Source organism: Sapajus apella, unplaced genomic scaffold (genome assembly GCF_009761245.1).
Source record: "Sapajus apella isolate SASKATOON/1434 unplaced genomic scaffold, GSC_monkey_1.0 scaffold4, whole genome shotgun sequence".
NCBI classification, from domain to species: domain Eukaryota; kingdom Metazoa; phylum Chordata; class Mammalia; order Primates; family Cebidae; genus Sapajus; species Sapajus apella.
The window spans coordinates 38,345,147-38,365,234 of NW_022436944.1; the positions used below are offsets into that span (position 1 = coordinate 38,345,147).

A 20,088-nucleotide genomic window follows, 5' to 3' on the forward strand; every position below is an offset into this window, starting at 1 on the left:
AAAAAAAAAAAAAAAAAGACTGTCTCCTCAAGCAGCTTCCCTGACGCCTATATATCCAAAGAGACACCTCATAAAGGAGAGATCAGATTGACACTAGGCGGGTATCCTTCTGGGACAAAGATAGCAGAAGAAGAAAACTGGTAACAACCCTTACTGTTCAGCAGCAGCTGCTGCAGGTGAACCCCAGGTAAGCAGGGCCTGGAGTGAACCTCAGCAGACCTACAGCAGAGGGGCCAGACTGTCAGAAGGAAAACCAAGAAACAGAAATAACCACACCATCAACAAACAGAACGTCAATCTGAAAGATTAGAAACCCAATCTGAAAGCCAGCAACTACAAAGTTGACAGGTGGATAAATCCTTAAAGATGGGAAGAAACCAGCACAAAAAGGATGAAAACACCCGAAACCAGAACACCTCTCCTCCTACAAGGGATCACAACTCCTCACCAGCAAGGGAACAAGGTTGCAGGGAGAACGCGTGCGATGAAATGACAGAATCAGACTTCAGAAGGTGGGTAGTAAGAAACTTCTGTGAACTTAAAGAACATGTTCTAACAAAATGCAAAGAAACTAAGAACCTTGAAAAAAGATTTGACGTAATGCTAACGAGAATGGACAAAATAGAAAGGAATATAAGTGAATTGATGGAGCGGAAAAACGCAACACGAGAACTTCGTGAGGCATGCACAAGTATCAACAGCCGAATTGACCAAGCAGAAGAAAGGATATCAGAGGTCGAAGATCAAGTCAATGAAATAAAATGGGAAGGGAAGACTGGATAAAAAAGGGTAAAAAGGAATGAACAAAGTCTCCAAGAAATGTGGGACTATGTGAAAAGACCTAATCTACGTTTGATAGGCGTACCTGAATGCGACAAAGAGAATGAATCCAAGCTGGAAAATACTCTTCAGGATATTATCCAGGAAAACTTCCCCAACCTAGCAAGGCAGACAAACATTCAAGTCCAGGAAATACAGAGAACACCACAAAGATATTCGTCAAGAAGAGCAACCCCAAGGCACATAATCGTCAGATTCACCAGGGTTGAAATGAAGGAGAAAATACTAAGGGCAGCCAGAGAGAAAGGTCGGGTTACCCACAAACGGAAGCCCATCAGACTCAAAGCAGATCTCTCAGCAGAAACCCTACAAGCCAGAAGAGAGTGGGGGCCAATATTCAACATCCTTAAAGAAAAGAATTTTCAACCCAGAATCTCCTATCCAGCCAAACTAAGCTTCATAAGTGAAGGAAAAATAAAATCCTTTGGGAACATGCAAGTACTCAGAGATTTCGTCACCACCAGGCCAGCTCTACAAGAGCTCCTGAAAGAGGTTCTACACATATAAAGGAACAACAAGTACCAGCTCAACTAAAGGGCAAAACACCCAGCTGGCACAAAAATGGCAGTATCAAATTCGCACATAACAATATTAACCCTAAATGTAAATGGACTAAATGCCCCAGTCAAAAGACACAGACTGGCAAATTGGATAAAAAGCCAAAACCCATCGGTGTGCTATATTCAGGAAACCCATCTCACGTGCAAGGATACACAAAGGCTCAAAATAAAGGGATGGAGGAAGATCTACCAAGCAAATGGAGAGCAAAAAAAAGCAGGAGTTGCAATTCTCATCTCTGATAAATTAGACTTTAAAGCAACAAAGATCATAAGAGACAAAGAGGGACATTACATAATGGTAAAAGGATCAATGCAACAAGAAGAGCTAACGATCCTAAATATATACGCACCCAATACAGGAGCACCCAGATACATAAGGCAAGTTCTTAATGACTTACAAAGAGACTTAGACTCCCACACAATAATAGTGGGAGACTTTAACACCCCATTGTCAACATTAGACAGATCAACCAGACAGAAAATTAACAAGGATATCCAGGACTTGAACTCAGACCTGGACCAAGCAAACCTAATAGACATTTACAGAACTCTCCACCCCATATCCACAGAATATACATTCTTCTCAGCACCACATCACACCTATTCTAAAATTGACCACATAATTGGGAGTAAATCACTCCTCAGCAAATGCAAAAGAACGGAAATCCTAACAAACAGTCTCTCAGACCACAGTGCAATCAAGTTAGAACTCAGAATTCAAAAACTAACCCAGAACCGCACAGCTTCATGGAAACTGAACAACTTGCTCTTGAATGTTGACTGGATAAACAATGAAATGAAGGCAGAAATAAAGATGTTCTTCGAAACCAACGACAATGAAGACACAACATACCAGAATCTCTGGGACACATTTAAAGCAGTCTCTAGAGGAAACTATATAGCAATAAGTGCCCACATGAGAAGCAAGGAGAGATCAAAAATTGACACCCTATCGTCAAAACTGAAAGAGCTAGAGGAGCAAGATCAAAAAACCTCAATGTCTAGCAGAAGACAAGAAATAGCTAAGATCAGAGCAGAACTGAAGGAGATAGAGACACAAAAAACCCTTCAAAACATCAATAAATCCAGAAGCTGGTTTTTTGAAAAGATCAACAAAATAGACAGACCACTAGCCAGATTAATAAAAAAGAAAAGAGAGAATAACCAAATTGATGCAATAAAAAACGATCAAGGGGTATCACCACAGATTCCACAGAAATTCAAACCATCATCAGAGATTATTACAAACAACTCTATGCACATAAACTAATAAACCTGGAAGAAATGGATAAATTCCTGGACACTTGCCTCCTGCCAAGCCTAAACCAGGAAGAAGCCGAAACCCTGAACAGACCCATAACAAGGTCTGAAGTGGAGGCAGCAATTAAGAGCTTACCACCCAAAAAAAGCCCAGGTCCAGATGGGTTCACAGTCGAATTGTACCAGACATACAAAGAGGAGCTGGTCCCATTCCTTCTGAAACTATTCCAAACAATACAAAAAGAGGGAATTCTTCCCAAATCATTTTATGACACCAACATCATCCTGATTCCAAAACCCGGCAGAGACTCAACAACAAAAGAAAACTTCAGGCCAATATCCATGACGAACATAGATGTAAAAATCTTCAATAAAATACTGACAAGCCGACTGCAACAGCACATCGAAAAGCTTATCCACCATGATCAAGTAGGCTTCATCCCGGGGTTGCAAGGCTGGTTCAACATACGCAAGTCTATAAACGTAATTCACCACATAAACAGAACCAAAGACAAAAACCACATGATTATCTCAATTGATGCAGAGAAGGCCTTTGACAAAATTCAACAGCCCTTTATGCTAAAAACCCTCAATAAGCTAGGTATTGATGGAACATATCTCAAAATAATGAAAGCTATTTATGACAAACCAACAGCCAATATCATACTGAATGGGCAAAAATTGGAAGCATTCCCCTTGAAATGTGGCACCAGACAGGGATGCCCTCTCTCACCACTGCTATTCAATATAGTATTAGAAGTTCTAGCCAGAGCAATCAGGCAAGAAAAAGAAATAAAGGGCATTCAAATAGGAAAGGAGGAAGTCAAATTGTCTCTATTTGCAGATGACATGATTGTATATCTAGAAGACCCCATCGTCTCAGCCCAAAATCTCCTGAAACTGATTACCAAGTTCAGCAAAGTCTCAGGATACAAAATCAATGTACAAAAATCACATGCATTCCTATACACCAATGACAGCTTAAAGAGAGCCAAATCAAGAACAAACTTCCATTCACAATTGGCACAAAGAGAATAAAATACCTAGGAATACAACTAACAAGGAACGTAAAGGACCTCTTCAAGGAGAACTACAAGCCACTGCTCAACAAAATAAGAGAGGACACAAACAGATGGAGAAACATTCCATGTTCATGGTTAGGAAGAATGGATATCGTGAAAATGGCCATACTGCCCAAAGTAAATTACAGATTCAATGCTATCCCCATCAAGCTACCAATGACCTTCTTTGCAGAACTGGAAAAAACCACCTTAAACTTCATATGGAACCAAAAGAGAGCCCACACAGCCAAGTCAATTCTAAGCAAAAAGAACAAAGCGGGAGGCATCACACTACCAGACTTCAAACTATACTACAAGGCTACAGTAATCAAAACAGCATGGTACTGGTACCAAAACAGAGATATAGACTAATGGAACAGAACAGAGGTCTCAGAGGCAACACAACATATCTACAACCATCTGATCTTTTACAACCCAGACAAAAACAAGCAATGGGGAAAGGATTCCCTGTTCAATAAATGGTGTTGGGAAAGCTGGCTAGTCATGTGCAGAAAGCAAAAACTGCACCCCTTCCTGACACCTTACACTAAAATTAACTCCAGATGGATTAAAGACTTAAACATAAGACCTAACACCATAAAAACCCTAGGAGAGAATCTAGGCAGGACCATTCAGGACATAGGTGTAGGCAAGGACTTCATGACCAAAACACCAAAAGCATTGACAACAAAAGCCAAAATAGACAAATGGGACCTAATCAAACTCCACAGCTTCTGCACAGCAAAAGAAACAGTCATTAGAGTGAATCGGCAACCAACAGAATGGGAAAAAATTTTTGCAGTTTACCCATCTGACAAAGGGCTGATATCCAGAATTTACAAAGAACTAAAACAGATTTACAAGAAAAAAACTAACAAGCCCATTCAAAAGTGGGCAAAGGATATGAACAGGCACTTTACAAAAGAAGACATACATGAGGCCAACAAACATATGAAAAAATGCTCATCATCACTGGTCATCAGAGAAATGCAAATCAAAACAACATTGAGATACCATCTCATGCCAGTTAGAATGGCGATCATTAAAAAATCTGGAGACAACAGATGCTGGAGAGGATGTGGAGAAATAGGAACACTTTCGCACTGTTGGTGGGAGTGTAAATTAGTTCAACCATTGTGGAAGACAGTGTGGCGATTCCTTAAGGACCTAGAAATAGAAATTCCATTTGACCCAGCAATCCCATTACTGGGTATATGTCCAAAGGATTACAAATCATTCTACTATAAGGACACGTGCACACGAATGTTCACTGCAGCACAGTTTACAATAGCAAAGACCTGGAACCAACCCAAATGCCCATCGATGATGGACTAGATAGGGAAAATGTGTCACATATACACCATGGAATATTATGCAGCCATCAAAAACGATGAGTTTGGGTCCTTTGTAGGGACATGGATGAACCTGGAAACCATCATTCTCAGCAAACTGACAGAAGAGCAGAAGATCAAACACCGCATGTTCTCACTCATAGGTGGGTGTTGAACAATGAGAACACATGGACACAGGGAGGGGAGCACTACACACTGGGGTCAGTTGGGGGGCAATAGAGGAGGGATGGTGGGGGGTAGGGAGCTGGGGAGAGATAGCAAGGGGAAAATGCCAGATGTAGGTGATGGGGAGGAAGGCAGCAAATCACACTGACACGTGTGTACCTATACAACAATTTTGCATGTTTTTCACATGTACCCCAAAACCTAAAATGCAATAAAATAAATAAATGGGGGAAAAAAAAGTCATTATCCTATGAGCTTAATAGGTGCCAGGTCTAGCCGTCAGCCACACTGACTAAAAACTGGATATTGACAGAAACTTGCTGAAGGACACACAATTAGCAAGTAAGAAGGCCCGAATTTGAACCTTGCCTGATGAAGTCTATCTTTTAATCACTATTCCACCAGCAAACACACGTGCACACGCGCACACACGCGCACGCACACACACACCCCCTGGAGCATCCATCTGCAACTCCCTGCATATATCTCTATACATAGAGGTAGAAACCAGAATATTACAAATCTCCCAACAAAAGCTGGGATGAGTACTATCAACTTCAATCTTTGGGCCTTTCCTTGTACAGGGATGACAGCCAATCCACTCCTCACCCTCAATGGACAAATTTTTTTTTTAACTACAACAGTACAGTGAATCAGGTAAGTGGCCAAGGTTTCCAAGCCCATCAGTCATTCTGCCTCTTCAGAGACTTTGCATCTCTGCATTTATTTTCTTTCCTGTGTAGATTTTACATTCTCAACACCTATCTTATTTCCCTTATGACTAACTACTTGAATAAAGCCTTTCTGCAACTCCAATTTATTAACAACAAACATTCAGTAAATTTCACCGCTGAAAATTCAGCTATTTTACGCAAAAACATAAATACAGTCATGTGCTGTATAATGACATTTTAGTCAATGTCAGACCACATATAGGATGGTGGTTCCTTAAGATTATAATATTGTAATTTTACTGTTCCTTTTATATGTTTAGATAAACAGATACCATTGTGTTACAATTGCCTACAGCATTCAGTACAGTAACATGCTGTACAGGTGTGTAGCTAAGAGCAATGGGCTATATCATATAGCCTAGGTATGTAGCAGCCTGGGTATCACCTAGTTTTGCCTAAGTACATTCTATGATGTTCACACAAAGATGAAACGACCTAACAACACATACCTCAAAACCTGTTCCCGTCATTAAGTGGAGCATGATTGGATACTTAAATATCCATTAACTCCATTCATTCAATTAGCTACTTGATTTCCTGCTATGTACACTGTCTACATGCTAAAAATACAAAGATTATAACACCACTCTGTCCTCAAGTTGCTCAAAAATCCAGTAGAAGGGAGTTAAAAGTTTAGAAGAAGGCCGGGCACGGTGGCTCACACTTGTAATCCCAGCACTTTGGGAGGCCGAGGTGGGTGGATCACGAGGTCAAGAGTTCGAGACCATCCTGGTCAACATGGTGAAACCCCGTCTCTACTAAAACTACAAAAAATTAGCCGGGCACAGTGGCGTGTGCCTGTAATCCTAGCTACTCAGGAGGCTGAGGCAGGAGAATTGCTTGAACCCAGGAGGCGGAGGTTGCGGTGAGCCGAGATTGCACCATTGCATTCCAGCCTGGGTAACAAGAGCGAAACTCCGTCTCCAAAAAAAGAAAAAAAAGTTTAGAAGAAATTACAGTTGCTCTTAGTAAACAGCCCAGCAGTCCAAAACAGGAAAAATCTCATGAGATGAAACTTCAGGATGAATAGGAAAAGGGAAGGGAAGGGTATTAAAAGCAAAGTAAAAATACATGTCAATGCAGAAAAGTAAAGAGAAGAAAAAGGGGAAGACTCCCAGCCAAGGAAAAGGCAATCTGTTCAAAATTATTATATCATGTGGCAAGAAACCACTAGGGAGTTTACAACCTTTTATCTGTTCTGATATCTGAGACAGTTATAGTTTTTGTTTGTTTTCTGTTTTTTGTTTTCTTGAGACAAGGTTTCAGTCTGTCACCCCGCCTCCCAGATTCAAGCAATTATCATGCCTCAGCCTCCCAAGTAACTGGGATTGCAGGCGTGTACCACCATACCCCACTAATTTTTGTATTTTTAGTAGAGACAGTTTTGCCATGTTGGCCAGGTTGGTCTCCTTATCTCAGGTGATCCATCTGCCTCAGCGTCCCAAAGTGCTGGGATTATAGGTGAGTCACTGCGCCAAGCCAGTTATAATTCTTTTTTGTTTAGTTTGGTTTTTGTTTTTTTGAGATGGGGTTTCGCCCTTGTTGCCCAGGCTGGAATGCAATGGCGCAATCTCACCTTACTGCAACCTCCACCTCCCGGGTTCTAGCGATTCTCTTGCCTCAGCCTCGACAGTAGCTGGGATAGATTACAGGCACCTGCCACCACACCAGGCTAATTTTATATTTTTAGTAGAGATGAGGTTTCTGCATGTTGGTCAGGTTGGTCTTGAACTCCTGACCTCGGGTGATCCACCCACCTCGGCCTCCTAAAGTGCTGGGGTTACAGGCATGAGCCACCACGCCCGGCCTAGTTACAGTTCTTAATAGAAATCATCAAGTAGGAAGGTATACCAGAATTTGTTGGGAGATAGAGTTTTAAAAGGTCCATGCAAGATTCAGATTCACCCATCCTTAGGAAGTAAATGTTCCTTGCCATGACTGAGAATCACCATTGTATAGAAAGAAGGAGAAGGGAACCTTTAACAACCAGGACAAAAACCTAATGAGATCTACCATTGAGAAAGACTATTTTGAGATTATACACTACACATCCCTACTTGGGAATACTATGAAGCTTTAAAAATAGAATGAGTGTATTTGTGTGATCACATGGATTATGGCTCAAATGGAGTTAAGTTCAAAAAGAAAAGGTCAAGGTGCTGAATAATATGAATTATATGAAGATTCTCACACAGAGATTAGGGAGTCCAAATGATAAACAAGGTCTAAGCAGAATAAGAACTGATTCCAGATATAAGCATCTAGGAAGAATCAACACCACCTATTAGACGTATGCATAAAGGAGAGAAAGGCATCTAGAATGCCTTGTTTTTGTTTTTTGAGACGGAGTCTCGCTCTGTCGCCCAGGCTGGGGTGCAGTGGCATGATGTCAGCTCACTACAACCTCCACCTCCCAGATTCAAGCGATTCTCCTGCCTCAGCCTCCCGAGTAGCTGGGACTATAGGTTCATGCCACCACGGCCCCACCTTGTTTTTTAATCCTAAAAAAGGTAAAGATATTCCTCTTCTATTCTGCTAGTTGCTTATCAACCTTTTAATTTAAAACTACTTCGAATCAATTTATTACAAATTCCAAATTAGTGGTATTTGTAATAGTGCATTCTGACATATGTAAGAGCTAAAGAAATTTTTGAACAGTGGATGAATTGACGGGAAAATACAGCCTTTCATCCTTCAGGAAAACCTGCAAACAAATACGACCAACCAGGAACAGACAATTCAAACCTCAAACTTAAATTTGCTCCAATATTCCCTGAGGAATTTTTTTCTTACATACCAGTATTTTTAGTCCTCCTAACTTAAATCCAGGATAAGATCCCTCTGCCATCAATTTAGAACCCTTCATTTTCAGTACTTCATTTTCAGTCATTAAACACTTCAATATATATACTTTAATACTTGAAAAAATCCTAGTTACACATGGCAAGACAAACCACTGCGAATTTGGGTCTACAGAACTATAATGTATTCCTTTGGGGGAGGGACAAATAGTGATGATATATGACAGTTTCCTGAGAAAATGTCACTAACATTTATTTAATAATGCAATCTCCTTGCACTTTACCTGTGTCAGGCAATATTTACAATGTTTCCAATCTCTACATAACAAAGAAAGCCCAAGCAACTATAAAATACCTAATCAGTATTTCTTTCCACAACACGATTTTAATTTCTGTGTTCTATAAACAAGAAAATAATTAAAAGCCATAGTACTAATAAAAATGCAAAAAGAGAAAGAAACTAAAATCTTAAAACGAGGAGTGGATTAGAACTTTTGTAATGCTTATACAAGAGACTCCACTGATTGCAAATACAACATCCATTTTTACCTTTCCCCTTCCCTGACTCAGGAGAAGCTGACCTATCCGGACTTCCTCAAGCTCCAGGGTTAGATCCTGAACCAAACACTGTAATACCATCCTTCCTGCAAGTAAGTGGTTCAGAAACCCAGACTTAAACCAAACAGCAAATGGTGATTGTTACTGGTACAGAGATAAACATGTGATCTGAACGGGGCCAATAAAATTGAAGGAAAGAACTCTTAGTCTAAAATAATGAGAAAAAGTCTTGTTTCCCTACTGGAACTGAAGAATGTTTGCTGTTCCAGCTACAGATAGTAGCTATCCTATAAAAAGAAAAGAAACCAGCCTGAAGACAAATGAAAAAGTCAGGCTGATACCTTGCTCGTATAGTGCTTGGAGATCAAGCCTTAGAAGCTCTCCTACCTATAGTTTCCATTGCAGGAAAAATAAACTTCCTTCTGGAATAAGGCAGACTACTTGGGAGTTTCTGTTATTCAAATAACGGAAATAATTTTAGGTATTTTTAAATAGTCTCTCAAAGTAAGTACCTATGTGAAAGCCATTAGAAAATTGGAAATAGCTTTAAAAAACAACATTTTATGAACAAATTACAATCTTTAGAAGTCTAACATAAGCTTTCTTAAATCCAGTCACAAAAATCTACATGACCACTTAACAGACAAATAAATAACAGGTATAAGCTAGTTTAATCTGATTGTATAAAACTGTTTATAATACATTTCTCAATAAAGAAAAATTGAATTATAACCCAAGGGTGGCTTAATTTGTACAAATTTTGAATAATGTCGCATATATTTCCAAAACAGATGCTACGAGACTCTACAAGGGCACTCTGCTCAATCAGAAGCCAGATTAAAGTCCCATCTGGAGCCTAATGGCTCCATGGTTCCATTACAATTACCCAAGTCACCAAAAGCAAGCCTTAATGGTTATACATCACAGAATCTTTCTTGAAAGTATATGTAGTCTTATCACCAAAACCAGAAAATCAAGTCATAAAAGTAATTGTGTGTGTGTACATACAGACACAAGAGATTTGGTAGATATCCAAATGCTGCTTTATTTCTTCACTGACATAGAACTTTTTCTATATGATTTTTCACTGGTTATTCATTAGCATATTCCTTTTTTTAGACGGAGTCTTGCTCTGTCGCCAGGCTGGAGTGTAGTGGCGAAACCTCAGCTCACTGCAACCTCCACCTCCCAGGTTCAAGCAATTCCTCTGCGTCAGCCTCCTGAGTAGCTGGGACTACTGGCGTGCACCACCAAGCTCAGCTAATTGTTTGTATTGTAGTAGAGATGGGGTTTCACCATGTTGGCCAGGATGGTCTCCATCTCCTCACCTCATGATCCGCCCTCCTCAGCCTCCCAAAGTGCCGACACTACAGGTATGAGCCACTGCACCCAGCCAGCATCTTCTTAAAAGTGTTTTTGGACACAGTTGCTGGAATAGTGCATCACTTTCATTTGAAATTCAAAGGACAAAGTTCACCTATCTCCCCCAACCCCGCCTTTTTTTAAGACAGGGTCTTACTCTGTCGCCCAGGCTGCTATGCAGTGGCACAATCATAGTTCATTGCATTCTCAAACTCCTGGGTTCAAGTAATCCTCCCACCTCAGCCTCCCAAGCAGCTAGGTACAGTATGTACCACCATATCTAGCTAATTTCTTAATTTTTTGTCATAACAGAATCTCACTATGTTGCTCAGGTTGGTGGTCTCTAAGCTCCATGCAATCCTCTCACCTTAGCCTCCCAAAGCACTGGGATTACAGGCATGAACCACCACAGCCAGCACACTTTCTCCTTTAATCAGCCTTGACAGTAACTCAGATACCTGGAATAATCTCTTTCATATTTCTCTTCTCAGATCCTATCACAGGCATTATTTCTCATCGAATCAGGAAAACCGAGTTAGGCCATTTTATCTCCTAATTTTCATGGCTACAAGTTGTCACAGTGCCAAAGAAGTTTACAGGAGGAGGTTAGCTGGAAAGCATTCAAATATCAGCATCTAAACCAATACTATTAAAAGTATGGTCTGATTTCACTGCCTGACCATGAACTGTTAGCAATCTGACAGTGTAATAAGCCTGTATTTTATGTATTTTTTTCTCTAGAGTAGGATAGGGTCCCGAATTTGAAGGCTGAATTTCACTTGAAAATGTGTGCTGACCTAACAAGGTGCTTTGTTTTACTGTCTTTTAATTCAAATGCCTTTATAGAGAGCCCAAGTCCTCTGATTAGCTGAAGTGGTAAGTTATTTGCAACTGCTATCTGGTCAGACCCAGAAGGCATCTGAGTGTCCAATTAAAGTCCACTGGACAAGTGTTTCTCAAATTGTAACATCCCTTAGTAGGTAATGAAAGCAATTTAGTGAGGTTTTTTTAAAATAATCTGGCACTGCATGGCATGATAGGCATGACACACAAAAAGCAGAATACACAGTGTATATGTGTATATTTACACATACATCTACTTGCAGGTGTTTATGTACATGTGTGCTCGTAGTTGTGATTTAAATTTTATTTCTTACTGGGATTCATGGGCAAAAAAAACAGAATGAACAGGCCTGTACCCGACCAATACGTTCATTTCACAGATGCAGAAGCTAAGACTAAAGGTCACAGTCAGCTGGAAGCAGTTCCAGTGTTCTTTCCTTTACATTCATGATTTGAAGTTTGCATGTACATTGAGGTCTGCAAAGCCAATACATAGAAAATATAGAATACATGCCCCATAACTGATTATTTTTAAATCCTACATCAATTAAAACTTTATTAGGTCTTTTTTTAAGTTTTTAAAAAAAAGACAAAAATTTTTATGTAAAACAATATGTATTTGATTACATAAAAATTTAAAATGGTTATATGACCCAAAAATAAAACAAATCCAAACAAAAAAGCCAAATTCCTCAACTCACTAGTTTTAAAAAAAATTGGCCAGGCGTGGTGGCTCACTCCTGTAATCCTAGCACTTTGGGTGGCCGAGGCGGGGGGATCATGAGGTCAGGAGATCGAGACCATTCTGGCCAACACAGTGAAACCCCATCTCTACTAAAGATATAAAAATTAAATTAGCTGGGCATGGTGGCGCGCACCTGTAGTCCCAGCTACTCAGGAGGCTGAGGCAGGAGAATTGCTTGAACCCGGGAGGCAGAGGCTGCAGTGAGCCGAGATCGTGCCACTGCACTCCAGCCTGGTGCCTGGCAATGGAGCAAGACTCTATCTCAAAAAAAAAAAAAAAAAGATTAAAAAAAATACTGATAATATACTAGAAAAGACCGATCTTTTTAATATATAATATAATAATTAAATATAAGAAAGTATCTGAGTAACAGGTAAATGGTATTAAGAGGTAAATTATAAAATAAACAGTTAATATCCTTAAAAATGGGTACATTACAACAAGATACTACTTTTCTGTTATAAAATGAGCAAAGGTGTTTTCTTTTTAAGTATTAATACAGTATTGATGTAAAAAATCCAGGAATCAAAATTGCTGGTGGAAATGAAACTTGCAAAGTTTGGCAGTAAGTATCAGAAGACTTATAATTACCCTTCTACCCAGAAAGTCCATTTCTAGAATTTAGCCTATGGAAATAATGAGGGATATATATACAAACATTATCAAAAGTAGTTTGAATACAGTAGTATATATAATAATGGAAAAGTATAACAACCCAAATAGCCATCAATGGGAACTGGTTAAAAAATATATAGTACATCTATATAATAACAGAATGTTATGCAACTATTAAAAGAGATAGTGTAGGTTTATATTTCCTGCTCTCAATAGACTGTTAAAAGAAAAAATAGATGCAAAAAATCCCATTTTTCACATAAAAAATTCATAAAAACACATTGAATCCATTCTTATAATAACCTAACATCTTTAGAATAAATGGACAAATGTATTTGTATGCTGAATTTTCTAACACAATCATTTTCTTTAAGCAACAAATGACCAAAATTATCAAAAGAGGAAGGGAGAGAGGAAAAGGAAGGGAGGAAGTTTTATCTCCTAACACTGCCTATAATTTATACTAAAGGACAGAGTGGAAGGGGGGTACCAAATGTGAATCATGGAACACCTACTTTGGAAAATAGGGCATGCCATGGATGACATGCTATATGTAGGTCATAGGGTAGGATATGAGTTCTGGCAAGACACAGTTGTGAGAGTAATAAACTCAAGAATATCTTTTGGAAGGGAGGTTCTATTTGACTTTTAAGAATGATTCAAGGGTCCCAAAGATAAATTCCTGTTTATTTCAAATTCTTTCAGGGAATACCCCTGACACACCACTCTCCAAAATAAAGAAACCTTTTCTTCCTACTTTACTCTGCATATGGGTTGGACTAGCAATGTAACTAAAATATGAGTCAATATGACGTGTTATAAATGGAAAACCTAGCCACTGTTTAAGACACTGCTTATTTAAAAAATTCTAAGTATTAATCAATTAATTCACCATCAACTTAAAATATAAATCACAATTACTAATTCATGAGTGTTTTCAAAAAACTTCAATAAACAAATATTCATTAGCAAACAGTAATATAAAAGCAATAATGGAAGAATCAGAAACCTTGGGACAGTAATCCCAATCCAACCACCTATCATTGCTCATGTGATACTATAAAAATAATGGAATTGGATGAATTTGCTACCTCCAAAGTAAAACAGAAAAATGATTTTTAGAGATACCTAATATAATGTATTTAAAAATGTAAACATTCTTATAACAGGTTTCGATACCAAAGGCCATTTTTTAACAGTGACACTGAATATTCAATTGCACGGATAAAGTTAAATTTTACAAAAGAATTACAGATGCTGATGGTATAGATACAAATTCTTTTCACTTTTTTTAAGTTCTGATGGGGAGGGAGAAAAGGACAGACAAAACGAGAGGCAGAGAGAGACGAAGAGGACAATTTGCAAATCAGCTTTCTTCTCATTCAAAAAATGATTTAGTATAAGACACCACTACAAACAAAGCAAACACATTATAGGACAAAAGGAAACAACACAAGTAACAAGGCTAAAAAAAAAAAAAAAACAGAACACTACTACTGTACCAGTTAAGGCTCTTGATTATAAACAAAAGACACATATTCTAGTGAATCTAAGTCAAAAAGGAATTTACTGGCTAGGCACTGGATAGTTCAGAACACTGAGACAAGGTTGGATAATCCAGCTTGGACAGGAATCAAGGAAGGCAAATCACAGAAAAATGTTTGCCTCCACAACCTTGAGTGAAACTTGGAACTTATGTTACCGCATCAAGAGTTACAGGCTCTTTCATAATTTGTCTAGCAGGCTTTCTGGCTTTTACCAGGAAGCCCTGATAAATTAAAAGAAAGAAAATAAGAGTTACAGGCCAGAAAGAAGCATCTCAGTGGCACTTCTTAGTGTTATGCCCGTGGTTTTTCTAGATGTCAAGGTGCAACTCTCAAACTACAGAAGAGCCTCGTGCTAGCCTTTAGGCTATCTTGAGAGGTGAGAAGCAGCCTCCTACCTAACTAGAAAGGGGCAAATCACACTGCCATGGGTGTACCTATGGAACAATCTTGCATGTTCTTCACATGTATCCCCAAATCTAAAATGCAATAAAAAATTAATTAATTAATTAATTAAAAGGGGCTTAGTAAGGCCCCAGGCAATGAAAACCACACATGTCCTCTAGGAAGGTCTTCCCATCCACTCTTTGCAGTAGAACTGAAGTGTCTTTACTTTCACTCAGTGTCTTGCTCACATCCATAAAAGTTTGCAAATTGAAAGTTGATAAAAATTAGTGTAAATCTTTTTAATATCATTTATTAGATTTGTTTGGTACCATTTCCAGTCTATTTCCAAGGCAAAAAACGTACTCTTCCTAAAGTAGTTCTATCAACCAACAGTAGACTGAGTAATTTGGATGGGGTCTAGCAAGTTTCTTAATACACTATAAGTATTGCCTCTTGCTTTATATTCTATCCGTCTGCTAATTTGGTTTCTTGCTTGCCTTTTTTGCTGCAGCTGTGCACCGGGTTAACTGTTTCAATGGTTTTCCTACAATAACTCACAAATTTTTTCCTGATCAGTGTGCTGTATGATTGGTTCTTTGTTCCTAAGATAATTATTTTACATTTGTCTACACTGAACTGCATTTGCCATCTGCTGGCCCAATCACCTAAACAATCCAAATCTTTTTGAATCTGATTGCATTGTTCCTCATTATTTCCCCTAGCTCCAATTTTAGGATCATCTGCAAACTCTGAGATCTTTTCTTTAAAGCTTGGACACATTTTATTTTAATATAGAGGAGTTTTTTGTGTGTGTGACCCCTTAGACACTCCAGCTGAAATCCTTTTCCAACTAGAAAAGTTTCCAAAAAGCTTATCCAAAGATACCTTCCAATTATGCAGTCAAAGTGCTGCTGGAAACAAAGCTAAACAGAACCCATTCTATTTCATCTTTCTATACATTGCCACGTTTTTAGAAGTATTATGTCTACTAAGTTCTTCTCTTCTAAGTATAAATATTTTTAGGGAATGCAATAATTCTATTTTCTAATTTGAACATTCATGGGAACTGTTTTTGCAATAACTTTCCTAAACTATACGTGACAATTTTTTCAGCAATTCCCTATACATAAGGCATTTCATTTACTCATAAAAATATTTATTAAGCACATATTAGTAATTAGCATTAGACACACTACAGTCTTATGAACTTGGTCCAATTATTTATCTCCCAAAACTTGTTTCCTAGTGACAAAGAAGATTTTAGAAGGTAACTTCTAAGCACCCATCCACTTCTAGCATTCTGAATTACCTTTCATCTATATAGTAATATACTAGATTCACCATTTCTAAATTTTTTCTCCTTCAGATTTCCCAAGCATCATTGAATTATAAGCACTCCAATAATTAATTAATTTTTGCAACATTTTAGAAATGCAGTATTTTATATACTTATTTAGCAGTATTTACCCTTCAAATTAGATTTAACAAATCTGAACATAGTAAATCTTCATTACTTAATTATTAAATAGGACACCGAGTACATGTTTAGATCTAGAAAGAATTGTTGGCTCCATAAACTTCAGTGATTTCTTAGTATAATCACATTTCCACAGAAGCCCTACCTGTGTAAAGATCTTATATAGAAGTTAAGATCTAATTTAAGAACCAATGGTTCTTTCAAAAGAAAAAAGTACTAATTCTGGGTGGAATGACTTTCATTATAGGGTAGGATATGAAAATCCACTAAGAAAAATTATTTTTAATAATTCAAAATAGTGACATTATAACTAAGAATTATTAGGATCAGATCTTTCATCTTTTTTTGGAAGAACCCTCTAACAACTGATTAGTCTTAATTTTTTTTCATTTATTCACTCAACAGTTAGTGAATGTTACAAAAATACAAAAATGAATTCAAGACAGTGTGAGATGTATATATGCATATATGCTGCTACAAAAAAAAATCATCATAGAGGTACAGTCAGCTACATGGAAGTTGGGAAGAGGAAGAATTTACTCCTAGCTACTGGATGAAAAGCTTTGTGAATGAGATGCATTTGAACTCTCAAATATTATGATGTCTTTTAAAAACAAGCCAACCAAGCTATGAATATTATCACAGAAAAGACAAATATAAAACGCTAAGCAGTCAAAGTAAAAACTAAAAAACTCAGAAAACAGAGAGATTTGCTGGTTGCTACTTTGTAGTAGAATCATGTGTTTTTAAATTTTTTGAAATTTTTTTAAATGTTCTGTAATGAATATATATTATTCTTATAATAAAGCATAGTAAAAGATTTTTCGATGAATTTTTTAAAGCCATACTTTAAGCAACTGAATGTTACCAAATGAAATGCTATGGATCAAAAGCCTCTAACTTATAAAAATTAAATCAGTAACAAGTATTTAATTTCTATATTAGACATAAAAGAGCTAAAGGACCCACTAAAAAAATTCATATTTTATTAAGCCCTTTATTTTTGAAAGAAACATCGATTTTCAATGCAAGTACTTTTGTTATAAGGTAGAATTTGAAAATCCATTAAGAAAGAACTTTTTTTCTTTTTCTAATGAGACAGAGTCCAGACTGAAGTGCAGTGGCACAATCATGGCTGCAGCCTTGGCCTCCCAGGCTCAAGTGATCCTCCAACCTCAGCCTTCTGAGTAGCTGGGACTATAAGCATGCACCACACGGGGCCAATTTTTGTATTTTTTATAGAGATGGGGTTTCGTCATGTTGACCAGGCTAGTCTCAAACTCATGGGCTCAAGCTACCTGCCCATTTCAGCAAGCATGAGCCATGGTACCCTGCCAGGAAAATTATTTTTAATAATTCCGAAATAGTAAGTTTATAATAATTATTAAGGTTTTGTCTTTTATCTTTTTCTGGAAGAACCCTCTAATAACTAACTAGTCTGATTTTTCTTTCAAACATTTATGAAATGATACATGTTGTCTCCAGCAATATTTAATTTGTATTTTAAGTAAAAGCATTTAAGAAAACCATAAACAACCAGTGACTTTTATTTCAAACAGGTCCCCATTTACTAAAACCTTGATTTTTGACTATGTTATATTCCATTAAAGGTAACAACATTCTACAGATGATTTAATTCTATCTAGAATCTAACAGAGACATTTCACTTAAAAAAAAAAACAACACTACGTGTATATATATATATATATAGTGAGAGAGAGAGAGAGATAATCTTAAATCTAAGATATATGTATCTTAAATCTCCCACATGATTCAGTGCATAGGAAAAGAAATGTGTATGAGCTGAGAAAGGAGGAAATCAAAACACCAGAGGAATACGGGGCTGGGTACAGGGAGGGAAGAAAAGAGTGTTTCAATAAACACTTCCATAACTTCATAGCTATTTAAATTTTCAAAATTCTAGTTTAACGTTTGTACTGCTTGATTTCATACTCTATGCTATAGCTTATACTTGGATTACTAGTATCCCATAATAACCTGAAATTAAACTCAACGAAATCTCTTGAGGTATATAACAAGCTATACAGAATTACTAAAGTAATAAATAGTTATGTTTCATTTAGTCTGTTAACTTTCCTAAAGGATGGAATTTTACTAATATAATCTTTTAATATTGTTTCATAGACTATCACTAGTTTTCAATTTGATAAAGCTGGAAGGGAGGCAATATGCAGGGCTTTCAAACTGGCATCCACAGGCCACATCCAGAGAGAAAAAAATTCATCCTGAATAAATTGCCAAAATTTTTAAAACTGGACATTTCACATAAAAATTTAGATTTTTAACTTACCTCAAAAAAAAAAAAATCACTAGATTCCTAGTTCTGGTCCCACTGCTGTCAATGCTCCCCAGCTGCCCCCTAGACAACTTTCCTTTCCACTTTCTGTGGCTCACCAAGTTCCACTGGAACTAGGGTTTGTAATCCCTAAATAGAGTGTGGAGGCAGTCAGATCCTGACTTACATCCCAGCCCCTCCACCTCCAAGCTGCACAACCCAGGGCAAGTAGTTTAACCTCTTTCAGATTCAATTTCACCATCATGACTGATAGGTTTGGCTCTGTGTTCCCACGCAAATCTCACCTTGAATTGTAGTTCCCATAATCCCCACGTGTCATAGGAAGGACCCAGCAGGAGGTAATTTTATCATGGGGGTGATTACCCTCATACTGTTCTCATGATAGTGAGGGAGCTCTGATGAGGTCTGATTATTTTAAAAGGGCTTTCCCCCTTTAGCTCAGCACTTCTCCTTCCTGCCACCATGTGAAGAAGGATGTGATTGCTTCCCCTTACACCATGATTGTAAGTTTCCTGAGGCCTTCCCGGCCCTGCAGAACTAGGAGTAAATTAAACCTCTTTCCTTTATAAATTACCCAGTCTCAGGCAGTTCTTTATAGCAGCATGAGAACGAACTAATACAGTGACAAAGAAGATAGCATTTATTGTTCAGGGGTTAAAAGTGAAATAATATATATAGTACAAAATATAAAACTAAATCTTCAATAAATGATAGTTATTATTACACTACTTGGATTGAAATTCTTAAACCTAATTAACTAAGATTACCAAGAATGTTTCCCACCTTCTGTAGACTCTAAAGAAAAAAACTAAATCACTATTGCCTTATCACTCCACAGGGCTCCTTTATAAAATAAGGATAGGAATAATAAATATCTTATAGGGCTGTCACATATTAAAATATGTTAATACATATAAAAATGCTAAGAATGCTACATGGCACATACTAACCTTTAAAAAGAGCTGTTATTACTAATAGCAGTAGTTGTACCAGGGGGCTGGCACATATGAGCTTTAATAAATGTTTGATGAGGAGAAGCAAGTCAGTGAGTAAAAATGCAACTCAATGAATACAAGACCACTTACCAAGATTATTCAAGGTACCTAGCTTGAAGAGTCCTCTTGACTGTCCATACCCATCCCCCTTTTATTTTTGGAGATGGAGTTTCACTCTTGTTGCCCAGGCTGGAGTGCAATGATGTGATCTTGGCTCACTGCAACCTCCACCTCCCAAGTTCAATCGATTCTCCTGCCTCAGCCTCCCAAGTAGCTGGGATTACAGGTGCCCACCACCACACCCAGCTAATTTTTTTGTATTTTTAATAGAGACAAGGTTTCACTATGTTGGCCAGGCTGGCCTCAAACTCCTGACCTCAGGTAATCTGCCCACCTTAGCCTCCCAAAGTGCTGGGATGACAGATGTGAGCCACTGCACCCAGCCAGACTGCTCCATGTTTTCATGTTAAAG

General features: G+C 37.8%; 1 protein-coding gene and 1 non-coding gene across 7 annotated transcripts in view; one reads left to right on the forward strand and one right to left on the reverse strand.

The window, feature by feature from the left end:
• TBC1D5 (TBC1 domain family member 5) overlaps window positions 1-20,088 on the reverse strand; it is a 557,272-nt gene that overhangs the window by 476,842 nt on the left and 60,342 nt on the right. The window lies entirely within an intron of this gene.
• Window positions 14,605-14,667, forward strand: LOC116544906. The gene has a single exon (XR_004266092.1). It is a non-coding gene; the product is annotated as a U7 small nuclear RNA (small nuclear RNA).